General features: G+C 33.1%; 1 long non-coding RNA gene across 1 annotated transcript in view; it reads left to right on the top strand.

Moving 5' to 3' along the window:
- Nucleotides 1-662: 662 nt before the first annotated feature.
- Nucleotides 663-6,000, top strand: part of LOC125964975 (uncharacterized) — a 34,719-nt gene continuing 29,381 nt past the window's right edge. Inside the window, exon 1 of the long non-coding RNA XR_007478364.1 lies at nucleotides 663-755. This is a non-coding gene — a long non-coding RNA (uncharacterized LOC125964975). The remainder of the gene's footprint in view (nucleotides 756-6,000) is intronic.

The following is a 6,000-nucleotide window of genomic DNA, read 5'->3' as shown; positions in this document are numbered from 1 at the left end:
TTAGACAACACCTGCTAGAAGAAATTTTTACATACAGAGGTATAGGGAAGTCATTCTGTCTTATACGTGATTTGGCTTGAATTTTATGCTAACTAGAAAACTCTGTCAAACATACATTGTACATCTGCCTTAACTTTTTAAAAAAAGAATGCATTTACAGATTTCAACTGTCCACTTTGAATATAGATATAAATGCCTCCCTTTCCTATGATGCCAATGCTAGTACTCTTTCAAAGATGAGGTCCCCTTCCCAGACACCAAGGTCATGCTGACTTGCTATGTGTGTGCTAATTTGTCTCCTTTGAAATCTTGAAGGAAGGTACCCCTCCCATGTTTGATGTTTGTTCTTTGTTCTGACAAGATATAAAACTGTGGTTCAGGCATTGAAAATGGAGCTGGGTAACCATTGCGGATATGGATTCAGATACATTCCCACATCACTGAGAACTTGAATTTTCTGAACTGTATAAAACTCAAGGTACCACCAGCCATTTTCAAACAACGTCTGCTAGCAGCTGCCAGCTGCAACCTTAGGGTTTCAAGGTATTCCCTTGTAACTATGCAACCACATCACACCCCAGCCAAATCTTGCTTAACAAGCACCCTTATTTCTTGCCAACTTCAACCCTAATTCTTGACAAACAACTTTTGTGACTTTGTGGGTTTTGCCTATATAAGCCTCTCCCATTTTGCAGCCAGGCAGAACATAATTCAAGGGCTTCTCTAATCTGTGTCTCTGGGGCTACAGTTCTCAGGTAAAATTCTTTCTGTTCCTATTATAGATTGTTTATTAATTATTTGCATTGATACACCCTAAGCCTGAAGTTCCCCATTCTCTGTTTTAAATCAAGTAAGTCCCTTCAGGTAGAGCTGAATAGTTTGTACCATTATAGCCTGCTTTCTCCCTGGTCAGTACCCTTGTGTCACTGCACTGGAGCTGGAGGTTGGCTACTGCTTTCCTGGAGTGACACTCTTGCTCTATGACTGGGCACTGGGGGTAGAGTGGCAGGTGTAGCCTGTAGTTTTCTTGGCTTGCACTTTCCAGAATGGGACCTCTGGTCTATGAATAAGCTGGGGAAGGGGCAAATAGTGCCCTGATATTCATGATTCTACTAGAAAGATGATTTCAGGTAAAAAAGATACCTGACAAGATTTTTCTTTACCTTGAAAAATAGCCATGCTTTCTGAAAATCTAAAATTTTCCATCTTATCATAGGATCTCTACACCTGATTTATAGTTGTTTAATATCTTATGGTTTATAAAAATTATCATACAATAACTATGTCTTTGAATGCCCATGGACTACTATGAAGTAGATTAATATCCTCATTTTAAAAGTCAGAAAACTGAAAGATATATGACTAGTTTGCCTAAAACCATTTGACTAGAAACTTCCATGAATCAAATATTAAATTTTCCATGTCCAAGACCTGTCTTTTTTCATATACTATAATTTTATTCATATTGAAAATTTATGTACAGTATATTAGGCAATAATGTTCAGTAATACAGTCACTCAATAAATGTTATGACACACTGTCATCTTCTGATCAATAACGATTGCACAGGTCTCTTGGTGTCTAATATGTCTGACTTTAACAAAGTAGGGCAGTCATTTGTGACATGGTTGTGTGCTCTTCTATTTAATATCAAATTCAAATAAAATGAGAAACTTACAGCATGAAATCAGTTGCTAGTTTCAAGGAAAACCCTTTTCACCTTTGAAAATGTTATCATATTTAAAAAGAAAAAGACCAGATTTAATACTTTGAAGTTACACTTTTTTCTTGACTCTGTGAATAATGTCATTGGAGAAATGTCTGAATGCTGATAGATTAAACACAACAGCAGCCGAAGTATGACTTTATTCTTTCACAGATCATTTTAGATGCAAAGACCAAAAATGAGAAAAGATGAACAGTGGAAAATGGGAAGTTTTAAAGCTCTGATTTTATATGAATCTAATTTTATAGTGTAAGGTTAGAAGGATAAGTCAGGAAGGAAATATGAACCCTGCTTTCATACACTGATGCAGAACTTCCATTTTGAAGTCTATTGCTTCTGATGGTAAAGGTCTTTCTTAATGGTATGCCTGGTTTTATGTATTTATTTTTCACTATATTGTTCCTCATCTGTCATGTATCTTGGCCAAGGTTAAGAACAATGTATCATCATACATTACAAAATGTACCACAAATTTTTGTAAATCAACATCATGAAATCCATGTGTGCATGGGATTAAAAAGTAGCATTTTCAAAGTACTTTGATACTCTCAGTTAAATGAGCTGTCTTACTATTCTTTGTAATTTTGTCATATTATTTATGTTCATGAAAGATAAACCCCAATCTTTAGGATGACTAAGCAGCCCAAACTCACGACTCAAATGTCTCTTTAATTAATTTTTTAAGGAAAAAGAGACAACCATCTATTGGACACTTTAAACATTAGTTCACCTCAACATAGACAACAAGAGCTTATATGCTATCTAAGTCTATCCTAGCTCTGTTTTCCGTACTGTGCAATTGTGATGTAGTAATATAAAAAAAGCAAAACACATTATATAAGTCTTATTCTTTTATCTGAGTTAATATGTATGTTTTACTGTACATAAAACATAAAGTGATTGTTTTATTCTCTCTGTACTAATTAGGAAGACATGAAAAAGTAAGTTTAATGCAAGAGGAAAGGAAATCTTAAAAGCAAGTAATACATAAAGACATGATCTTGTAAATGTTGACCAGTAAGGAGAGGGGAGAGTAAATTAATCAGCTTAACCTTAAATCCCTGTGTAGTGAGATGAGTGGTATTAGAATTGCAAATTAGTCTCTCTGAATGGGCCTTGCCCTGTGAGGTATTATTTTTATTTATTTATTTTTGTTGTTGTTTGTTTGCTCATTTTATAAAAGATATAGTACAAATTGAAATGTCTGCTGTAGGCTCTTTTTTCAGTAGACATAGTTTGGATGAGAATCAGTAAAAAGGATCTGTTTGTTTTAAAAGATGACATGCAAGACTTGTGAAGCATATATATATTTTTTAATTTTTATGTGCTTAAGTATCAAAATAATCTCAAAATGTCAAAAGTAATTCAGGAAGTTCATCCTGAAAAAAGTCCATGATAAAAACATACTAATATAAAGGAACACAACCGAATCCATTGAATTCATAAAAAGGGGGATCTGTGAGGCACTGGCTTTGGAAAGTCTTTTTCAGATTTTTACTGAATATTTGACACCTGTGGGAGGATGGGCCAATAAAACCACTGGGAACTTTTAACACATAAACTGCAGTACTCATCAATTTCTCACCATATCTTATTTATAAATCTGTACTACACTTTTGTATTAAATTTGGTATTTCCCCTGGACTTTACTATCATTTGTATGTTTTGTACCTCTTTTTCTCCTCTTGAGTCATCATAAAATTCTGATTTCTTGATCCTTCTGGGAACGTCAGATGCCTTTTTTTTTTTGAATCATTTTCTATTCACAACAGACCATATTCCTGTTTTACCTGACATTCCTATCCATTTACCCTACTCTGTTTTGCCAAGTCCCATCACATTAGGCAGTAGAATCAGAAATTTCCAAGAGCAAATAAAATTCAAATATATAACATTTTATAAGTGATCATTACATATGACTATAGCTGCTACTATCATTAATGATCAAGTGTTGATAACTAATATCACCAAAAGAATGAGTTATGTTTACTATGTTAAATGATGAGTTATGTCTGTTAAATAATGGGTTATGTATTTGTAATCATGTGATTTAATTATTTGCTAATTTGGAATTCTTCAGCATCTATACAATTTAAGATTCAATCCATAGTGTGATTGTGAATGAAAGGAAAACCTGGCTTCACTAAACACAAAAATAAGTATGCAAGCTTAAAGTATGATGCTGCCTAGTTAGAATAGGAAATGTAATTGATGATGGAATGGAAGGAGAGAGAATGGAAACAGGGAAATGCTTCTAGAAAGTCTTTGTTTTATTTTATTTTGTTTTGTATTTCAGGATTGGTGTACATAGCATATATGCAGGGGTGAAGACTAAACTGCTGAATAGTTGGAAAGACAAAAAAATAGAATAATCAAAGATATATTTGAATAGAATAAATAAAATTTTTTGGCAGAAGTAAAATTCCAGAAATTATTCTGTGGAAGTAAGAAAACAGAGTTTGCTTTTATGTGTCCCAGTCAGAAAGAAAAAGGATTATATAATGACTATTCTTTTAAAAAATATAGCTGGATAAGCCTTAACCATTCGTGCAAATATTAAATTAGTTTCCATGGTCTAGCCATATAGGAAATATAGATGACAAATCTTAAGATTTCCTTCAGACTCTGATTTCATGTCATTAAATATATCAGCTGCTATTTTGATAGAGTAGCAAGGATATCAGCTGGGATCTGAATTCTCACTTAGCAAATGGCAGTTGATATCCCGGGAAGTCTTATATATATGTTAAATTAACATTGGGTAATTTTGTATTTGAGATTTTTTTTTTTTTTTTGGCGGTACGCGGGCCTCTCACTGTTGTGGCCTCTCCCGTTACGGAGCACAGGGTCCGGCCGCGCAGGCTCAGCGGCCATGGCGCAGTGGTTGAGAGTCCGCCTGCCGATGCAGGGGACACGGGTTCGTGCCCCGGTCCAGGAAGATCCCACATGCCGCAGAGCGTCTGGGCCCATGAGCCATGGCCGCTGAGCCTGCACGTCTGGAGCCTGTGCTCTGCAACGGGAGAGGCCACAACAGTGAGAGGCCCGCGTACCGCCAAAAAAAAAAAAAAAAAAAAGGAATAAAAAATATAAATAAATATAATAAGTCCACTTGCTTATAAAAGTAAATTATAAATTTTTGTGTATTTGAAATATAAGCATTCTTTCCTTAGGTATTTTATGTAATCTCTGCCAATTTTATAATATTTAATATTATTTAATATTTAATATTTTATTTTCACTATTTTAAAAAATAAATTTTCGGCAAGATTGAATTGCTTACATTGTTATAGTATCCTGTTTGATATTATACATGTATTATAGATTACCACCGAGTGAAATTAAACAGTAATGCTCTCCTAAAATATTAGACTAGATATCATTAATGGGTATCTGGTTAGTTATCATATGATATATAAAATAAGACCATATACTTATAAAGTTTTATTTGTTAAGGTTCCAAAAGAAAACTTATGGTAATAAACAACGTCTTTGTTTAAAATAATAAAGCTAAATTTTTACTGAAAAAGTTAAAATTTTACTGAAAAGTAAAGTTCCTTTATATATTTGCACACCAAAAATGCTATGGTCAATTAGCAAACGATAAATGTATGAACAAAAACATTTTGCAACAAGTCTAGCCTACATTTCTTTTTCTTTATTTAAAAAGTTGAATTTAAAAATTCCTAATATAATCTACAGCATTTGTAATGTTTTTAATTCTTATTATCAAAGTTATAGGTATAAGAACTTAAGATACACAAACTTACAAAGCATACCTTATAAACTTCCAAGCTAAATAAACTAGTATTTAAAACAAGCTTCAAAATATTTTAAATTAATTAAGGTTACCAACTATCTATTGAGATTTAATGCTTGAAAATTAAGGTACAAATAAAATCCATATATTTCCAATAAGACTTTATAAAGGACAGGCCTTTATATTCTATTCTACAACTTATAGCACTGTTATATAAAGGTATAAGGAAACACAATACAACTTTGCAGATACTTATCAGGAAATATAAATGTTGAGGCACAGTGATGGGAATTCAGAAATATAAATTCAATGAGAAGCTATTTATTTCTTAACGCGGGAAAATGGAGATACACCAATATGCCTAAAAGAGCATTCCAAACAACCTAGAGCATTATGATCTAGTTACTCTTTGCTAAAACTTTCCAAAAGCAATAATAATCTCATTTCAGAATGAAATCAAAGATAGGAATTTGGAAGATTCCCTGAGACTATCCATAATTTTGAAGGTGATTATAAC

This window comes from Orcinus orca, chromosome 7 (assembly GCF_937001465.1).
Source record: "Orcinus orca chromosome 7, mOrcOrc1.1, whole genome shotgun sequence".
Lineage (NCBI taxonomy): Eukaryota > Metazoa > Chordata > Mammalia > Artiodactyla > Delphinidae > Orcinus > Orcinus orca.
This window is presented reverse-complemented; position numbering and strand designations above follow the sequence as displayed.